General features: G+C 37.6%; 1 pseudogene; it reads right to left on the bottom strand.

The window, feature by feature from the left end:
• Positions 1–1,382: 1,382 nt before the first annotated feature.
• LOC127202996 (vomeronasal type-2 receptor 116-like) lies at positions 1,383–14,166 on the bottom strand (annotated as a pseudogene).
• Positions 14,167–21,817: the final 7,651 nt, after the last annotated feature.

The following is a 21,817-nucleotide window of genomic DNA, read 5'->3' as shown; positions in this document are numbered from 1 at the left end:
ATTCTTTGAGTGAGGGACGTCTAGGTTGTTTCCAGATTCCGGCTATTATGAAGAAGGCTGCTATGAACACGGTTGATCAAATGTCCTTGTTGTGTGGTGTAGGATCTTTTGGGTATATTCCAAGGAGTGGAATAGCTGGGTCTTGAGGAAGCCCTATTCCCAGTTTTCTGAGAAAGCACCATATTGATTATCAAAGTGGTTGTACAAGTTTGCACTCCCAATAGCAATGGAGGAGTGTTCTCCTTTCTCCAAACACTTGCCAGCATGTGCTGTCACTTGAGTTTTTGGTCTTAGCCATTCTGACTGGTATAAGATGGAATCTTTGAGTCATTTTGATTTGCATTTCTCGGATGACTAAGGATGTTGAGTATTTCTTTAAGGGTTTCTCAGCCATTCGATATTCCTCTGTTGAGAATTCTCTGTTTAATTGTGAGTCCCATTTCTTTCTTTCTTTCATTCTTTCTTTTTTGTTTTTTTGAGACAGAGTTTCTCTATGTTAGTCTTGGCCCAAGAGTTATAAATTGTGAAATAAGTAGATCAGGGCAAGATAATATGGAAAACATAGAACTCTAGGAGCCATCATACTGCTATGCAGCATCATTAGAGGAAACAGTGAGCATCATCCTAAGAAGAGACAGATCATGCACTGCAGCCCAATATTTGGTGGTTATGTACCAACTTTATATTTGTCAGTTAGATTTCATTTACCAGTCGGACTACCTGGCAAAAACCAAGAATCAGTCCCTGGACACAGCCAACCCCTGACATTATTAATGGTACTCTGCTGTGCTTATAGACAGAAGCCTAACTGTGTTGTCCTCTGAGAGGCTCTGCTAAACACAGGTTGAAAACAAAGGCTGAGTCAAACGTTGAGTGATAATAGGGAGTCTTGTGGAACAGTGGGAGGAAGGAGAAATGGACTTGAGGTGACAGGAACTCCACAGAAAGACCAAAAGTGATAGCTAACCAGGGCACAGAGAGGCGTGCTGAGACTGAGGAAACAACCAAGGACCATGCATGAACTGGACCTATGCCCCCTACACAGATGTAGATGATGGGCAGCTCAGGCTTCATGTGGGTCCTCTAGTAAGAAATGCAGGGGCTGTTACTGACTTGGATTGTGCTGCCAGAATTTTGATCACTTCCTCCTTGTGGGACTGTATTTCTAGGCCCCAGAGGAAGAGTATATAGCCAGTCCTGATGCAACTTGGTGGGCTGGGGTGCATGGGAAGGCAGTCTCCACTAATCTGAGGCATAGGGGAGAGGGGATGGAGAGAGGGAGGAAGGGTGGGACTGGAAGGAGAGAAAGAATGGGGTCTACTATCAGGATGTAAATTGAATAAAGTAATTAATTAAACACAAAATATTCACTAAATATTACCTTAAGAATGTGACTTCTCCCTGATCTTTTGAAGAGAATTTTTGTCTGGCCTTAATAAAATTATGAAGAGCTTGGGAACAAAGATGCACCCCAGCATCCCTGCACTGGAAGACAAGATGAAAAAAATCTCCAAAGCCACCATGACCTTGCCCTTGGTGCTATGGTATACAGGAAGGAATGTGATCCACACAGTTCATAACACTAGCATGCTGAATGTCAGGAATTTGGCTTCTTTGAATGTATCAGGGAGGTTTCTAGCAAAGAAAGCCACAGTGAAACTTCTGAGGGCAAGACAGGCTAAGTATCCTAGAACACAGTAAAATGCAATAACTGAACCCTTGTGACAGATAATGATGATGTGGTCATATTCAGAGTCTGCATCAATATCAACAGTTGGAGGGGAAGTTCCTAGCCAGATTAAACAGAGAATAATTTGGATGAGGGTACAGAGAGGAATGATGTAGTTAAGTGTTCCTGAAACCAGAATGTACCTCATCCTTCTTGCAGGAGTTGTGATTTTGAAAGCCAGAACCACTGTGATTGTTTTGGCCAACACAGTGGAAATAGCCACAGTGAATACAATTCCAAATGTGATTTGCTGCAGGATGCAGGAGACTGAGTTTGGATGGCCAATGAAGAGCAAGGAGCAGAGGAAACAGAACATGAGTGACATGAATAATATGTAGCTGAGAGAGCGGTTATTAGCCTTCACAATGGCAGTGTCATTGTGCTTCAAAAATACTCCAAGAATCAGAGCTGTAAGGGCAGAGAAACCCAAGGCCATTAAGGCCAGAGCCATCCCTAAGGGGTCTTCAAAGCCGAGAAAGACCACAGCTTTTGGAATGCAGTGATTCTGCTCTGTGTTAGCATACTGGTCCTCTGGACACTTCACACACAGATCCATGTCTGATTGAGAAAGGAAAGATTTGTTAGTGCAGCTTCAGCAGTTTATTAATAATATATTTCAATAAGTCTGTTGGAAAAGCTTTGGGATACCTCCATTTTATTGCTGATAATATAATTGAAGGACATTGCTTCTATTTATTAATTCTTATTATCTTTTTTTTATTAATTTATTCTTGTTACATCTCAATGTTTATCCCATCCCTTGTATCCTCCCATTCCTCCCCGCCCCCAATTCTTATTATCTTTATAGAGAAATAACCAAAGCAAAGTTTGTCTACTTAACAGTGTTAGTGACATGACTTACCAGGATTTCAGAAAGCAGATTTCTTACATCATTCTGGGTGTGATCATGAAATGACTGAGTCTGGTGAATTCACAAAATCTAAACTCATTACCCACAGCGTGAATGAGTGTCTTTTTTTTTTTTTTTTTTTTTTTTTGGTTTTTCGAGACAGGGTTTCTCTGCATAGTCTTGGCCATCCTGGACTCACTTTGTAGACCAGGCTGGCCTCGAACCCACATCGATTCACCTGCCACTGCCTCCTGAGTGCTGCGATTAGAGACATGTGCCACCACACCCAGCCAGTGACCCAGGTTTTTGTGTGTGGAACAAACCACGTCATTCATAATATACTGTTGTGAAATGGCAATGGTAGAAATTTTCATTGGTATTGTGCTGATTCATTAGATAGTTGCACGGATTTAAGATGTGCTTCCTGGTTTTGAAGTCTTTTTATGTAGAACAATGTGTTTATGGGCAGCTGTAACTAGTTAATTTACGTAAAGTTTTGCAAAGTTAGCTGAGCTGGGAGGCAAATGTTCTGCTCTTGCAGAAAACCTGAGTTCAGTCCCCAGGACCCATGTGAGGTGTTTCACAACTGCTTGCAAATTAACAATAGAGGTATTAGGTGCCTCTCACTTGCATCTACCCTTATGTACACATACCCACACAACACAGAAACACACACACACACCTATAAATAATATTAATCTTTTTCTATTTATTGATGTAATTACCTTTAGCTCTTATTCATTTTTACATTTAAAACAATTTTATTACAGTTTGTTTAATAACTATGGATGTTATTTGAGTGCATAGAGGTCACAAGGCATTTGTGAGAGTTATTTGCCTCCTCTCACTATATAAGTCCTGGGGTTGAATGCCAGCTATCAGTCTTAGTGGCAAATGATTTAAATGTTGAGCCATCTTATTGGCAGCTTAATTTCACTGCATAGTATGACAGGCAAATGCGAAAAAAACTATTCATTGTCCATTTGCATTTAGCCAAACATAAATATATAATCATTTTACTAAACTGGCTTTACAAATTACAATAAAATGTTACTGTTTGTACTAATTTTTTTCAGTAAAAAACCATTCTAATATATTATTTCATGAAATTATTAATTGGGTGCTATTTATAAAATATTTGACATAAGATTCGTTATATTTTGTACACCATGTGAGAACAATTATCCTCACCTTCCTAGAAACAAATCACCTCAGACATTTGAAAATCGGTGTGGGAATATCAATTGGAATGTAATCAGAATAAATTACAATAAAGAAGGGGGGAAAAAGAAAATGGGCCTCTAAATAGCACACAGATTCTGTCTCATACTCAAAAAATTACTTGTAAAATTATCAGAAACTGCTACACTAATTTTTCTAAGGATACAGACTTGGTTTCTAGCTCCTTCCTTACACAGTAGTCCATCAGTTCTGGTACCATATTCTGTCCTCTGTTGGATCCTGTACATTATAGTGTATGTAAACATATGTAGGGACACATACATACATGGAAAAAGAATAAATTTACATTTTGAACATTCACGACTGGAATCTTCTGTGCATGTAGTTATAACGGAAATTAATAAACAGAACAGATCTCATGCAGTCTGTGCTCACACTGCAGTTTGATTTTATTTCTTTGAGAAAATATGATGTGACAGAGACTGAATCAAAATGTAAAACTAGGCAAAAGGGTTTTTGTTGTTGTGGTGGTGGTGGAGGTTGTGGTTACGACATTGTTAATGTTTGTATTCCTGTGACTGCTAATGGAGAAAATGGTATATTTTATTTTTGTAGTTATATTTTAGATCCCTTAAGTATCTCTTAGTTGGTGGAAAGCATTATTAATGTAAAGTTTATCACACAGGACACACTCACTTGTTCCATTAGAAATTTCATTTTCTGGGCAGTGTGTACAAATAAAACAGCAAACAGACATTCCCTCCTGCCTGAATTTTCTGAATCCAGGACCACAATCAGCACTGCATACAGAGGGCACCATCTGAGGAAATAAGATACATATTGAGTTTTACGTACTTCATCCATAACTATATTATATTAGTATGTTGAGATATCAATAAGCTTATTTTATAAACAGAAGCTGAGGACCAACATGTCACTTAGTACTTTGTATAATGCCAAATGTGTGAATATATTAAAATAAGTTGATGAAAAGTGGAGCTCTTTACCAAATCTTAGACATTATGGAAACAGAATTTTAGAGAAATTAGTGCAAACACTACAGAGATTGCAACATGGTTTTCTTGTTGATTTTTATCATGATGTCACAAATTACAGTAAAAAGATAAAGAACATGGAATGAACCTTACCTGAGAAACTCTTTCTATCAGAACAGCCTGTCTTTCTAATGCTAATGAATTTTGTTATTGGGTATTCATTGTAGGCATGCCCAGTCTACTAAAGGCAATGCTGTTGCTAGGCAAGGATGGATGAGAAATGAACAGAGCAAGCCAGTAAACAATGTTCTTTCAAGGGCCTATGCTTTACTTTCAGTCTCCAAATTCCATCCTTGTCTTCCCTTGTATATAACCCACAAGCCAAATCAACCTCTCTTCCTCACTGTGCTCATGGCCAAAGTTTAATCAAGGCAACGACTTAGCAAGATATGATGAAAGCACATCTAAAACAGGGGAAATATCTCCTCAAGTCTTAAATAACAAACACACCCTCCAATAAATTAAGACTGAAAATCTTCACAAACTTAGTGTAAAGAAAAACACAGTTGAAAAGACAATCCTAGTGACAAAGTGCCGAGTTGATGTGTGAGAAGCTGTGATGTGTTTCCTGAAGTGAGAAGAACTTAAGGAGCCTACAAATACTGTGGGAACCTGAGTAAAAGTTAGTTTGTTTGATGTTAATTGAAGGTTTTCTTAGGTTAAAGAAAGGTTATGTAGGGCTGGAGAGATGGCTCAGCGGTTAAGAGCACTGACTACTCTTCCAGAGGTCATGAGTTCGATTCCCAGCAACCACATGGTGGCTCACAACCATCTATAATGTGATCTGATGCATAATGTTTACATAATAAATAAATCTTAAAAAAAAAAAAAGAAAAGAAAGGTTATCTTTTTATTACACTGAATATTATGATGGGGCTTTATAAGCAGCTTCAGAAATTTGCTGATTCTTGCATACTCATTTGAATCCTTCATTCAGTACTAAGGTCTATGTGGAAACCACATTGTCACTGGTACACAGGTTCATCTCATATTCTCCATATATACACTTAAGGAGAACGCTTCCTTTTGCTGTGGTGGTAGTGGAACAGGGTCTCACTGTTTAGCATTGGGATACCTCAAATCCCTATGTAGAATGGGGAACATTACTTTCTATATTTTCAAAACATATTTTCACATTTATTTTGGCACTTGGTAAGATTTTTTTCTTAAATTTAAGTAATTTATTCAGATTACATGTCATTTTTTAATCCCCTCACTTGTATCTTCCCGTTCCCCACCCCTCCCTCTTTCATCCTATTCCGCTCCCCTAGGTCTGTGAGAGAAGGGGACCTTGTACCCCACTATAAGATGACAGCCTATCAGGTCTCTTCCTGGTAGCCTGCTTACTTTTCTTCTGAGCTTCACCAGGTCTCTCCACCGAGGGAAAGCAGTCAAGTAGGGGATATCAGAGTTCATGTGTGAGTCAGTCCCTGCTATCCACACAATTGTGGAGAATGTGCTGTCCACTGGCTAGATCTGGATTTGGGTTCTAGGTTTATTGCATGCATTGTCCTAGGTTAGTACAGAATTTTTAGCTGACCGGCCTGAGTCCAGCTCTGCCAGCCTTAGTTGTCTTCTTGTAGGTTTCTAGTACCTTCTGGGTCCTTCTATTTCCACATTCATCCTTACCACTCTCACCTAGAGTACCAGTAGCAAGTCCCAGTATCTATCCTAATCTTCAGCTAGGCACTTGGTAAGATTGTAATGACCATTTTGAAGAAGATTGGAGACAGTGCATATTGCTGCCCTATTTCTCTTCAATATTTTAAGGAAGAGGCATGGTCTCTATGTCAAACTGCCTGCCTTGGATTAGCTATATTGGTCAAACTGGCCACATATCAACAGAGAATTTTCTAAATCTGCCTACAAACTGTTTGGATTAAAACATGCACCACAGAAACCTGGCCTCATTCTGATTTTAATAGAATTAAAAAAATTTTTTTTCTCTCCAACTTGCCGTACAATGCTTGCAATCTGTTTGCCATTAAAAATCCTATTCTGTCAAGACATTACATGTTCTTTATATTCCAATATGTTTCCTTTTTACTCTGAATGGGTGATGGACTTCTTTGTAATACATTTATGTATATTTTTGTATAATTATAAAATTGCATTTTAGAGTGTATTTAAATGATGTATCTCATTTAACTGATCTGTATTTTTGAATCATGATTTCATTTCTTTATTTTTATTTTTTTTATGATTGCATTTCTTTTTTTTAAATATATGTATTTTATTATGTATACAGTGTTCTGCTTGCATATGCGTCTGCACACCAGAACATGACATCAGATCTCATTATAGATGGTTATGAGCCACCATGTGGTCACTGGGAATTGAACTCCAGCCCATGATTGCATTTCTTGAGCGAAATAGACTTGTGGTGTCTTGTTGAATTGTCTAGATAGGTGTTTACTCAAGAATTATTCCATCCATGTCCATCAACATGAATATTTTCATGGGTTTTTTTGTTTGTTTGTCTGTTTCCATTTCATAACGCTCAACTTTTTTTTTTTTAATTTTATTTTATGTGCATTGGTGTGGGGGTAAGGGTGTCAGATGCCTTGGAACTGGAATTACAGACAGTTGCGAGCTGCCATGTGGTTGCTGGGAACTGAACCCGGGTCCTTTGGAAGAGGAGACAGTGCTCTTAACCACTGAGCCATCTCTCCAGCCCCCATAACGCTCATCTTTATAGAAGAAATGAGGTTACAAATAATATTTTTCCCATGGAAGTAATAAAGAAAATTTTGGGGTTTTGTTGTTATTTTATTGAACCAATCTTGTTGTCTATGGATTTTTATTAGAGAATATGATCATTCACAATAAATTATTATTGTAAATGATTTGGTGAATATTGTCTATTTGTTGATATTTTAATATGTGATAGTTTCCTAGTAGTTGTTTTTCTCTAGAGATTAGTGCTTCCTATATGTTACTTTGACTCTTGCATTCATCATGTGAAGTGATTCAATTAGTGTCTTTTGTAGTGCTGTTTCAGTGGTTATAAATTCCTGTGATTGTGTGTATTATTGAACTCTGTTCTGTACCCTTCTATTATGAGGAATAACTTTTCTGTTTATAGTTACTGTGGTTGGCTGTTAAATGTTTGAAATACATCACTATTACTCTCCTCCTGTAAGAATGATCATAGTGAAATTGACTGATATACAGATGGGAACTTGCTATGACAGAGTCACCTGTACTGCAGCGTTCAACCTTATGCCTTTGTTACAAAATAATTTTTAAGTTAAATATGCCAATTTACTGATTTTGAATGTTTGCTATTTAAATGACCATTGTTTCTTGATGGGCATACATCTCACTTGAAATTTATGATTACATTTCACTGGATATAGTGTTGATGAGTTGAATGTTTCCTTCTTTTCCCCTTATGACCTTGGATTGTAAGCTTGACCTTTTAATCAGAAACTCATGGTCTCCTATATGTTGAATCTTCTGTAATGTTTTATATTTGTTATAGTCTGAATTTTCTAATACTTACGCCTAATTTCAAGCTTTGTAAGCCTGTCTTTATCTTTTTTTTAATTTTAATTTTATTATTTTTATTTTTATTTTTTTCTGTCTTTATCTTGAACTGTTGTTTTGGTGAGACTTTTTACTTAGAATTTTATATCATTTAATTTACCTTTTCTTTACATATTTTTGTTGGAATATTTTTATTATTTTGTACCTTCATGGGATTCCTTTTTCATATTCTTTTTTCTTTTTTTTTCTTTTTTGTTTTTGTTTTTGTTTTTTGAGACAGGATTTCTCTGTGTAGCCTTGGCTGTCCTGGACTCACTTTGTAGACCAGGCTGGCTTCGAACTCACAGCGATCCGCCTGCCTCTACCTCCCAAGTGCTGAGATTAAAGGCGTGCACCACCACGCCCGGCTCTTCATATCCTTTTTTCTTTTTTTCTTTTTCTTTTTTTGGTTTTTCGAGACAGGGTTTCTCTGTGTAGCCTTGGCCGTCCTGGACTCACTTTGTAGACCAGGCTGGCCTCGAACTCACAGCGATCCGCCTGCCTCTGCCTCCCGAGTGCTGGGATTAAAGGCGTGCGCCCCCATGCCCGGCTCATACGCTTTTCTCAATGACTTGTTTTATGTTAGTTTTTGGGATCTCCTTGTATCCTTCCAGGGGTAATTTATGTCTACTCTTCTCACTTTTCACAGAAAATTCTACTAATCATTCTTTGAATTATGTATTTAGCATATCATTGAACATACTCTTATTTAAGACTATGACTGTAACATTTTGAGCTAGGTAGATTTGATATCATCATTTTTATGTTTGTTTGTTTCTGCATGTATCCTAATATGCACATCTGGAAGCAGAGCAATGCTTCTATATATTTTTTTAACATTGAGTATTATTCCAGTGCATGGTTTTGTAATGCTCAATCAAGCTGTGCCTAAAACATACAGAAGATATTATAGCTGCCATTGAAATGATATATATCTCAGTAGCTAAGCTTCACATCATGTGTTCCTTTGACTAAGTTTGACTTCCCTCATCACTCAGAGAAGGAGTATTAACAGCAAATGTAACGGTATGTGAGCAACTTGCTATATCATTTAAAATAAACTTCTGGACTTAACCTCTTTAAAATTTAAACAACTTTGCTGTTGAGTAGTTAAATAAAATAGAATACTTTAACACCAACCACACAGAAATCATACCTATGACATACTCTGGAGCTATGATGGAATTTTTTTATTCACAAATTTCTGTATATCAACAATGTATTACTACCAATACCTCCAAATACACAGAAGGAAACCAGACACCACTTCATTAGTTTGAATGAACTACACAACAATTAAGAAGGCCAAGCAAGCATACTGTAGTGAGCAGTTTCTTTACGTGGCATAATTCAGAGCTGCGTCATGGCCAACCTGTCAATATCAATTGATTTCTTGCACCAGTTGTGTACATCTCAGCAGTTTCACATTACCTGGTATCTGTATCATTCTTCTAATATCCATATACATGACATACGCCAGTTTTTCATGGATGTATATGCAGACAGAAAACCCATACACATATAAAAGAGAAAGAAAATACAACGTTATAATCCATAGAATGTTTAATATGTATCACAAAAATGTCAATTTATAATTAGAAGTGTTGAAAATGTAGGGCTTCTTTGTAAGAAGGCTTAAGCAAACCTATAAAATAAAACTGGGGGGCTGGAGAGGTGGTTCAGAGGTTAAGAGCACTGGCTACTCTTCCAAAGGTCCTGAGTTCATTTCCCAGCAACCACATTGTGACTCACAGCCATCTGTAATGAGATCTGGTGCCCTCTTCTGGGCTGCAGGAGTTATATGCAGGTAGGACACTGTATATGTAATAATAAAAAACAACAACAACAACAACAACAACAGAAAAAACAACTGTTGTCTTCTGTTTGATCACTTCCCCCTGGTCAAAACACAGAGGAAGAGTGTGCAGGCAGCCCTTATGATACTTGATAGGCTGGGGTCAGTGAGTACAGTGAGTAGGGGAGAAGGGTTCCCCTCTCTGAGGACTAGGGAAAGGGCATAGGAGGAAGGAGAAGAGAGGTTGAGCCTGTAATGACATGAGGAAGGGGACTAAGACTGGTATGTAAAATGAATAAAATAAAATAAATTAAATTTTAAAAAAGAATTAAAAGTAAATAAAATGATGGGTTTGTCTTTTAATGCCATTGTATTTTTAATTTACTCTTTCATTACAGTAAGCTTCAGTTTCGTGAACTTTTATTTTAATCAGAGGTTCATAATAAACGAGGAAATTACAAAATAGTAATAGGAATGGCACCATGACTACATTGTTCACTTTACTGGATATATTATAAATGAGTGGTCAAAAGTTGTTTTATAGTCATCTTTAAAAAGCAAAAACACAGTTTCCGATATAATAAAATACACTATATCTATTACATGAACTCTTCAAGGAATTAATAAAAGGTCACATCAAAATAGTGAAAGTAAGAAATGCAACATAGGAGACTAGAAGTAGGTTCCTTATGTGACAATTAATTTCATTTCACTAATTTATAAAAAAGCATAAATGGATCAACTAAACACACAGTGTTTACTGGTATGTGATGGAAATCAGTACAGTTTTGTAAACTCACCTGTCTACTTCCTGTGGCCCACTCTAACATGTCTTCAGATAAATGGAGCTGTTGACCAGGTGTAAAATGTAGGCTAAATTTTCCTATCTTCACTTTAAGTTCAAAATCCCATCGAAGATTCCAAATGTAGAAAATGTCATACTCCTTCTGAAATTTTTCTTTCTGGTTCATGTTCACTTTGTCTCCAGTAGGGCTGGTGAAGTTGGTCTTTCTCATCAAGGAGTGCATCTTAAAAACAGGCAGTATTATATAATCCATATGTTCTTCCCTGATGGGAGAAAATGTATAATGATTTTATCTGGAAGGCAATTTTATTGTAGATTTCGGGTTGAAAAATCTCAATGAGAGTAAAATGATATATTAAATCGTCATAATGTTTGCATAATTTTAGTTCACTGAAAGGAAACTAAGAAACACAAGCATAGACAATCACATATACATCAAACATAGATGTTTAACACACACACAGACACACACACATTCATGCATCTGCACATAGAGAGACATACATGTATATAGACACACACACATAATATACCTGCATATTTTTTTACACACACATTAGCATATATGTTCAGACACACATATGAGTATACAGTCACAGAAAGACATATACACTCAAACACACACACAAATAAAGAAATATACCAAACATATACATAGACACACACATGCACAGACAAATACACCCAGAGAGACATTAGGAGATATAAACACTCACACAGAGAGACAATGACATAAAAACACATTTATGCTCACAACATCAAAGGAGAGACAGACAGAAACATAAACACACAGACACACACCCATAGCATCAGAGATACATATGTGCAACCCAGTACATAGAAACTCACAGAACTCGCAGACACATGAACTGACAAATACACTCAGAAACATACACAAAGACAGAAACAAACATACACATGGGCATTGAAGCACAGACAACTTATGCTCATTTCTACAAACAGATGTACAGAAACACACACACACACACACACATGCACACACATATGACCACACACATATCAACATAGATATACATGCAGATACACAGAAACACACTTAGAAACAGAAATATACAGTGAGAAACATATATTGAAACAAATGAGTGTGTGTGTGTGTGTGTGTGTGTGTGTGTGTGTGTGTGTGTAATAAACTGATTCACATAACTATTTCTGTGAAATTATACTAAGACTTTGAGGCAGAGACTACATTTAGGACAGAATCAACTGAGAAAACTATCCCCTGAACTTATTAGCTCAAATTCAAGAATTAATGAACAAATACTCATATTTTCATAATGGAGACAATTAATGAGAAAACACTAATTTTTCCTCAGTTCTCCAATATTAGAACAGGTATGGTTATAATCAGGTGGTCTGTGACAGAATCACTGATTTTCACTGATAGTATCTTTCATTCCAATGCCTTTGTATTAGAGATTTATACGTATCTCTAGATTTATTGTGTCAATATAAAAATATTTAGAAACCTAGATTTTTGGGGAACATTTGCTAGTTAACTCAGTTTAATCATCTGAGAGACTCCTTTTTTTTTTCTTTCGAGACAAGGTTTCTCTGCGTAGCCTTCGCTGTCCTGTACTCTCTTTGTAGACTAGGCTGGCCTCGAACACACATCGATCCACCTGCCTCTGCCTCTCAAGTGCTGGGATTAAAGGCGTTTGCCACCACACCACCTGGCATCATCTGAGAGACTCTTAAAAACTGTGACATTGATGAGAGCAGGTATCATCCAATAGAAGAAACACTACCTTCATGCAGCTATAATCATGTTCTTTCCCATTCTCAGTTGGCTGATTTTCTACCTGTTGCAGAAGCATCTCATGAAGGGAATGGGCCATAGCATATGCAGCATTGTATATGTCATAACTGCTGTCACTAAAGGCCATGTCAAAATTCTGTGCCATTAGCCATCCCAATGAGGTATTGGATGAGCAGTTCTTCATTGTCTTACACTTAGATGCTGAGGCTTCACAGTTAAAGTCCATCCACTTCAGTCTTGCCAGTGATTTATCTGAGTATTTGAGAGGGTCCAATGTCTGGACAAAATTTTTAAAACCTGAAATCTTACCATGGTGCTGTGCAAAAGCAAAAGTCCCATGGAATGGATCAAGTGTGAGATCTCTCTTACTTGTAGGAACATCCCACTCTGAGGTGGTGATCCATGTTCTTTGTATACCTAGAGTTTTCCACATCCTAAAGGCCACAGCTAGGGTACTGTCTGTGTCACCATAAAGGATAACAACATTTGTGGATGATGTCATGATTTGATTATAATACACTTCAGCTCTTGATATGTAAACATCCATCTTTATGGGAATCATATTCACAAAGCCAAAGCAGATTGTATTTTTTTCCATCTCTCTTTTCAAATATGAAAGAAATTGTGTACCTTGTTCATTGTCTGTGATGGCCATCCCTACCCAGTTCCAGTTGAAATAAAGTAAGAAGGCGACAAGGGCCATGGCGAGAGATGTATCCTCATGGGCCATCTGATAAATATAGGAAAATTGTACACGGTCATTCAGGAGAGGATGGAAAGGCCCATAAGTAAGATGAAGAACCTAGGACACAGGGACCAGCATGAGGCAGCATGGTACTTTTTTTTTTTTGGTTTTTCGAGGCAGGGTTTCTCTGTGTAGCCTTGGCTGTCCTGGACTCACTTTGTAGACCAGGCTGGCCTCACACTCACAGTGATCCACCTGCCTCTGCCTCCCGAGTGCTGGGATTAAAGGCGTGCACCACCACGCCTGGCTCTAGCATGGTACTTTTAAGAAGTTGTAAACACATTTTATCTGTACAAACCTCTAGAAATCATCCTTACCTGTTACTGCTCCCTTTATCCCTATTTCAAACAGAGAAATGTCTGATCCCAATCAAGTATCTGAATAAAACCATTGAACTACATAGATTGGCATAAATCCAGTAAGACCAGCTTCCTATTTACACCCTTCTTTGCATCTTATCATTGCCACCAATGGAGACACAAATTAATTAAATTTTTTTTTTTTTTTAAATATTTATTTATTATGTCTACAAATCTTGTTATAGATGGTTGGGAGCCAACATGTGGTTGCTGGGAATTGAACTCATGACCTTGGGAAGAACAGTCAGTGCTCTTAACCTCTGAGCCATCTCTCCAGCCCCCAAATTTATTAAATTTTAACCCCATAAAAATCTCACCTGCTGAGGTTCATGGCTGGACATGAATGTGTGATATAGTACAGATGCTTCCCAGTTTGGTCCTGTAGGAAATACTGTACAACAGACTTCTTGAGTACAGTCATAATTAGGAGGATAAAAATGAGTTGATCTAGAAACATGAAGGAGACTGTTTACTTCTGACACACTTAAAAAATATGGTCTTTTAAATACTAAAGAAATATTTAGCAGAAGGTGAGGGTTTTGGTTTTTTTCATCCACTGAAAAAGCCACGACCAGAGAAAACAGGCTTTCAGCTGGTTCTCTGTAAAAGAGAACAATATTGATTATGTACAAAGATATATACATGATCATTTGACACCAATACACCAACTATCCTGTACTTGAAGATATTGTCCTTATCCCTATGTTAGGAACAATTATCTTGTGTAATAAGATTTGGATGACATAAAAATATGAAATCTTGGAACACCTTTAATATTTCATGTGAGTTCATCTATACAAAACATGCATATTCCATGGAAAGCATTTTCCATTTGTGGTTATTGAGTACCTGCTAAGAAGGTAAAGACAAGGCCACAGGTTTTGACTAAGCTGTAAACCTGATCGTGTATTCATTTATTAATTATTAAGAAATAAAAAAAATAACACATTATGTTTGAGCCTCTGAGTTTCTGGTATTTCCATATGAAATTAACTGTTTTGGCTAAGGTAGTGAAAGAATGACTGATGAATGCACAGAAGTGTTTCTGGGGCAGTATTTGATACCTGTACTAACAATAAATTATAATTAGTTGGAAATATATTTATCATATTCCCCTATATCCATCTTCATATTGCTCCTTTTACTTTTTAGTTTATTTTTTTCACGCAGAATATCCTTTTAATGATTTATTTTCAAATAAATTCACACACGGGAGAGGCATATTTAAACAGATGTATGTCTGACTTTGGAAATCAATCTGTTACTTTCTCAGAAAACTTGTAAAACCTGTACCTCAAGACATAACTATACCATACCTGGACATATACCCTAGGACACTTGCTCAACTATGTTCATAACAGCTTCATTCATAAAATCTAGATGTCACTCAACCAAAGAATGGATAATGAAACAATAAAATATAGTTCAGATACTAAAACCATGAAAAACATGAAATTTGCCGGCAAGTAGACTAGAAAACATCTGCTGACTGTGGTAACCCAGACTAAGAAAAACACACGTGGATGTACTTACTTAGCCATATAGTACAGGACAAAAATACTATTATTTATAGACCCAAAGAAAATTAGTAAGAAGGAGGACCCAAGAGAGGATGCTTTATTCTTTTTTTTTTTTTTTAAGATTTATTTATTATGTATACAGTGTGCCTCAGATCACATGATAGATGGCTGTGAGCCACCATGTGGTTGCCGGGAATTGAACTCAGGACCTCTGGAAGAGCAGTCAGTGCTCTTAACCGCTGAGCCATCTCTCCAGCCCCGAGGATGCTATATTCTAACTCAGAAAGGGAAATATAATAGACAGCAGAAGAAGTTGAAGATATGGAACAAGGTAGGAGAGAGAGAGCTCAGATAGAAATGAAGGTGGATATCAGACATGGGGAGAGCTGATGCATCAGGTCAGAGAGCCTGAACAGTAAGAATAAGGCATGGGTGGAGATATCTCTCTGACAAGATGAATAAATGAGACAGGTCTGGGATAATATAGTGGTGACTCAGATGAGAGGACACCCTCTGACTAGACAGAACTCCTACTGAAGGAAGGGGAATACCAACCAACCTACAAGAACTATGACTCAAAATTTACCTTTCCTACAAGATATGCAGGGATAAAAATAGAGCAGAGATTGAGGGAACGTCCAAGCAATGTCTGGACCAAACTGAGACTCAGAACACAGGAGAGAGACAACCTCTGACACTATTATTGATACTGTGCTGTGCTTTCAGACAGGAGCCTGGCATAGATGTTCCCTGAGAGTTCTGGACATCAGTGAATCAAAACAGATGCTAAGAATCAAAACCAAATATTAGACAAAGAGTGTTGGGAGTCTTATAGAAAAGTAGGGAGAAGTATAGAAGGATGAAAAACTAACATAAACTACACAAGAAAATCAACAGTCAATTTATCAGGGCACAGAGGGACTTGTGGAGACTGAATCAACAACCAAGGACCATCCAAAAATTGGACCTAGGTCCCCTACATAGATGTATTCAATGGGCAGTTCAGGCTTATTGTGGATCCTCTAGAAAGAGCAATTGGGACTGTCTCTGACATGGACTCTTGGACTCTGTTGCCTGTTTTTTTTAAATCTCTTTCCCCTGGTAGGACTTCTTTGTCAGGACACAGAGGAAGAGTACACACTCAGTCCTGATGTGATTCATGAGTTGAGGTGATTTGGTAGGGGGCTCCCGTTTTTTTAATAAAAGAGAATGCAGATGAAGTAGATGGAGAGAGCATGTGACAAGGAATAGAGGAGGGAGAGGGCAATGATCAGTAGGTAAAATACATAACTAAATTATTTTAAATTGATGTATGTCTGTAAGCATCTGGATGTATGGACCTAAGCAATGCTCATTTATGACAGATTAATGTAACTGCTCCCATGGTTTTGAATAACGTTTTGATCTAAACTAATATGGCTTTGAATGCATGGGACTATGCTGTCCCCACACTTGCACACATAGATTAAGGGTATGCGCAAGCAACCCAGTCACATTCATTCATTTTAATTCTAAAAAAGAGATGTGCAATTCACACTTGACAGATCTGTGCAATATATTTTCTCTTCTATAAACCGTCTTTTGACCCCCTTTCCAGGTATGCTCAGAGAAGAGTAATGTCCTTCTGAGAAGTAGGAACATCTGGAAATTTCAGTGAGATTTGTATGTGCCAGTATTACATGTTTATAAAAAAAGAAGAACAGAAGAATAAAAAGAGTAAAGCATGTGAGAAATCTTCATATATTTTTAATAAAAATGGGCAACAAATAAAATACAAGTTTTTTATTCTCTGTATGGAAAGAATAACCACTCCTGTCTCTTGCTAGTTATTTCCTATCACCTGAACAATAAGCATCAAACACACTCCTTCACTCGAAATGATTCACTCATATTTAAATGTAATTAGATTTTTACTTAGAAATTGTACCTTTTTGGTATCTTTGTCTATAAAAATAACTTCTTTTTAGAATACCCTGTAGTGTAGCACAGAAAAATTAGCATTGGAAATTTCAATAAGACACATTAGGAAGCTGAGACTAGGATTTGCGTGACACAAACACTAATTCTTGCATACTAAACATAAGCAACATCAGTTACTTGAGCTACCAGAGTGGCCTGGTAATCTAAAGTGCTGTGCTTGAAAACAACTATCAGAAACCCACAAAACAAAACTGTGTACAGTAACCACCTGGTAAAATATGCAATTATACTGAGTAAAATTACTGAGAGAGAAACATAAGTAGTAACTGTGATAAAAGTAAAAGAGAATAAAGAGCTTAGGCATAAAAAAGAAGACACATATGTCTTAAAGAACTGCAGAGATGGGCTACTAGGAAATTTCTCTGTTTCTGTTCTTTAGCACTGTCAACTATACATGCCACAAATGTAACTCAGTCAAGTGACAAAAGAAGTAAGTAGTCACTGCAGTATTAGTGACACCCTGCATTCTCAAACATAAAATTTACAATGTAAGAATTTCTTTTCTTTGATAAAGAAAGAGTGAAGAACAGGGCTTTGTAATACTTAAAAGCCAGTGGCTGTGTATGTATACAAGATAAGATGGAGATATAAGAACATGTTTAAAGTTCACATTGGACAGAAATCCTACTTACACTCTTGATGCAGGTTCAGAAGTCATAGAGTGACCACATACAGATAATTTTAGTGAGTAAATGAACATCTATGTGAAAGCTGCCTATATCTAGGTGTAGTGCAAACATTAGTTGCCCCAGCACATGTACTGGTAGCTACACACTGACAGAAACACACTCTATGGCCATTTAATTTTACCTTCTCAGGATGAAACTTATTGAAATAGTATGGGGTATCTTTTTAGAATAAAGCACTGCCTACTGTGCTGTGAAAACTACCAACAGGAGGCCTACTTTCTGTGGATTATGGCAGAGATTCTTATGTTCAGTCAACTTCTTGCCTTGAAATCAGGAGGCTAACTGGAAGAAACATGAAATACTTTATGGACCAATTCAAATTCACAAAATAACATTGAGTTTATAAAAGAATTTCGAGTTATTTCTTGATGTGCACCTTGGAACAACAAGAGAGAACACTCAAAGCATTGTTCTTTTTCTCTTCTTCAGATCACTCCTGACTGAAATACTTGTGATGAAATCTACAAGAAAAACTAGAAAAGCACTTACAGCGTACTCAGAATGTGGGTAAAATAGTCTTTCTCCAAAGGCCATTGATGTACATAAAGTGTAAAGAGACAGGCTTTCATTAACTCTCCATCCTTTCTCTCATTCTGCTTCATTCTCCAAAAGCAACTGGAAGGAACGAAACTGTTCACGAGAAGTGGGATGTAGATAAGCAAGTACAACAAGGTGAAAGTGAGTATCTTTGTCCTACTGTAAGCCTGAGTACTGTGGATTATGAAGTGTCATGCATATCCACATAACAAATGGGCAGCCATGTGTCCCTTCTTTCTTTTATTTTTCTGGACAAAGAAAAGTCTACTAGCATATCCATGCTTCCTTTTTTTTTTCCCTGAGGTCCTTGATCATTCCTGAAGGAGTCTTCCCTCAGGCTTGTCATGTGTGGTCCACCGTCCATGTGATAAATATGAGTTGATAAATATATTTGATGATAGTTCTGTCTCTAGTTCCATGACATCATTCATGTTTATGGATATTAATATCCCTGGGCAGAGAACGTTTAGTTAAAATTTGGTTTCAGTACTATCTTACATATCTGTTTATGTGAATGCAACTAGAAATTATGTCACCAGATTTTTAAAATTACACACAGTTAAATATAAATTATTGATTCAGGAGGGACATACAAAAGGGCTCATGCTTACATGGTGAGCATAGGATCACCAAGTCTATATGATGCAGAAGTAGCTATTTGTCTGAGGCATCTGAGACCCTAGAGCACACACACTGTGAAATATGTCAAACCAGGGACAAGTAAAGAATATCTAACCAAAACATATGTTGCCAATGTTTGGAGAACCAAAAAATCAGGTGAAATCCAGAAATTTCTAGAGTCATGCTGTATCAAAAACCATCTAGCTCCGCACAAAATGGTAGCTCATGCGCACTTCAAATCATGACCTTTTAGTATCATTTCAAATATTAAATAAAACTTGTCACTCCACTAACACCTACATTATTAATGATAAGCCATGTTAAATATTTGAATTGTAACACATAATATCCATCCTAGATCTGCAGTTCTCACAGATCAATAAAATGTGATAACCCATTTCTTGTACTTCACCTCTGCATTTCAGTATTGTTTTATACTCTTTTACATTCAAGTAATATCTGTAAAGAATTCTTTTTTTTTTTTTTTTTTTTTGGTTTTTGAGACAGGGTTTCTCTGTGTAGCCTTGGTCATCCTGGACTCACTTTGTAGACCAGGCTGGCCTCGAACTCACAGTGATCCGCCTGCCTCTGCCTCCCGAGTGCTGGGATTAAAGGCGTGCGCCACCACGCCCGGCTCTGTAAAGAATTCTTGTGCTGAGTATTTTAGAAGCAAATAATAATTGGGAAACAACCATGGTTTTAATGGGTAAATTCTTCATATACAGTTTTCATAGTAATCTATTCTTCATTGCAGTTGAGAATCTGCATTGCCATTGTAAGAGTGTACTGATGATTTTTTCCCACTAGCTTCACAAGATACACCATCTTTCATTCCTCTAGACCTTTGCAATTCTCAAATAATACCTGTCCTAATTTCTTGTGTAAAAATGTGTATGGCGGAGGCTGGAGAGATGGCTCAGAGGTTAAGAGCACTGTCTGCTCTTCCAGAGGTCCTGAGTTCAATTCCCAGCAACCACATGGTGGCTCACAGCCATCTATAATGTGATCTGATGCCCTCTTCTGGCCTGCAGGGGTACAAGCAGGCAGAGCAATGTATACATAATAAATAAATAAATATTTTTAAAAAATGTGTATGGCACACACACATACCAACAGACACTCCTACACACAGAGATACAAGACACACACTGTTGAAACTAGAGTCTGAAAATTCAGAATTTCCTAAGTCTGCATGTTGAGTTTAGGATAAATGACCTTCTGTTCCATCCCAAATTCCTGCTAATAATATTATTATTTTTTTCCAGTTTGAGGTCAAATCAGTATTTACATAGTGACCACCATGTGCTTTTCCTTTCTTTTCTTTCTTTCTTTCTTTTTTTCTTTCTTTCTTTTTTTTTTTTTTTGGTTTTTTTCAAGACAGGGTCTCTCTGTGTAGTCTTGGCTGTCCTGGACTCACTTTGTAGACTAGGCTGGCCTCGAACCCACAGCATGTCTACCTGCCTCTGCCTCCTGAGTGCTGGGATTAATGGCATGTGCCACCATGCTCGGCTCACCATGTGCTTTTCATCTGAGTTTACATAGGTCTGAGACCCAGTATAAACCCAATAATTATATTTGTTTAGTTTCATCTTCGATCTGTGGTTTTAGTCATTTATGAATTATGTAAGAGCTAATTTTAAATATCTGTCTATGTTATAGCATTTAGTTAAAAATAACATTGTATTTATTTAAGATATAAGAGATAATATATATATTTAATTTTATATAAATAGTTTATTCAGATTACATCTCAAATGTTATCCCATCAATTCTATCCTCCCATTCCTGCCTCCCTCCCTCTTTCACCCTATTCTCCTCCCCTAGGTCTGTGAGAGAAGGGGACCTCCTCCCCCACCATATGATCACAGCCTATCAGGTCTCATCCAGTTAGCCTGCTTCCCCTTCCTCTGTGTGCCACCAGACCTCCCCACCCAGGGGAAGTGGTCAAATAGAGGAGACTAGAGTTCATGCCAGAGTCAGTCCCTCACTCTCCCCACAGCTGTGGAGAACGCGCTCTCTGTTGGCTAGATCTGAATAGGGGACAAGCATGGTTCATATGCTCAACCTGGCCTCCATCTAGTTGTATAGGCTGGGTTGGTCTTGAAATTGGAGATCCTAGCCAGGAGTGGTGGCGCACACCTTTAATCCCAGCACCCGGGAGGCAGAGGCAGGAGGATTGCTGTGAGTTCGAGGCCACCCTGGTCTACACAAGTCCAAGACAGCCTACACAGAGAGACCCTGTCTCAAAGAAACAAAACAAAACAAACAAAAAGGAAGAAAGAAAGAAAGAAATTGGAGATCCTCTGTCCTAGAGGCAGAGCCAGTGATGTACAGCCCAGTTGGGGATGCCTACCAGTGCTGAGGTCCAGAGACCTAGGCCTTACCATGCCAACATCCTTTCCTATCCACGGAGATGGTCTCTCATCTCTGCCTGATTGCTACTTTGCCTCAGTTAAGACTGTGCTGTGTCTGTACACAACCATGGACTCTATAGAGTGAGTCACCAGGTCAGTGGCCACCAGTAACTTCAGTGGATTTTCTTTTTTATTAATTTATTCTTGTTACATCTCAATGGCTAGGATTTTATTTTTATATCTGATTTCATTATGTAGCCTTGACACACACAGACACATAAGACACACACA

Source organism: Acomys russatus, chromosome 19 (assembly GCF_903995435.1).
Source record: "Acomys russatus chromosome 19, mAcoRus1.1, whole genome shotgun sequence".
Classification (NCBI taxonomy): Eukaryota; Metazoa; Chordata; class Mammalia; order Rodentia; family Muridae; genus Acomys; species Acomys russatus.
The sequence above is the reverse complement of the archived record's forward strand: the minus strand, read 5'-3'. Positions and strand labels throughout refer to the sequence as shown.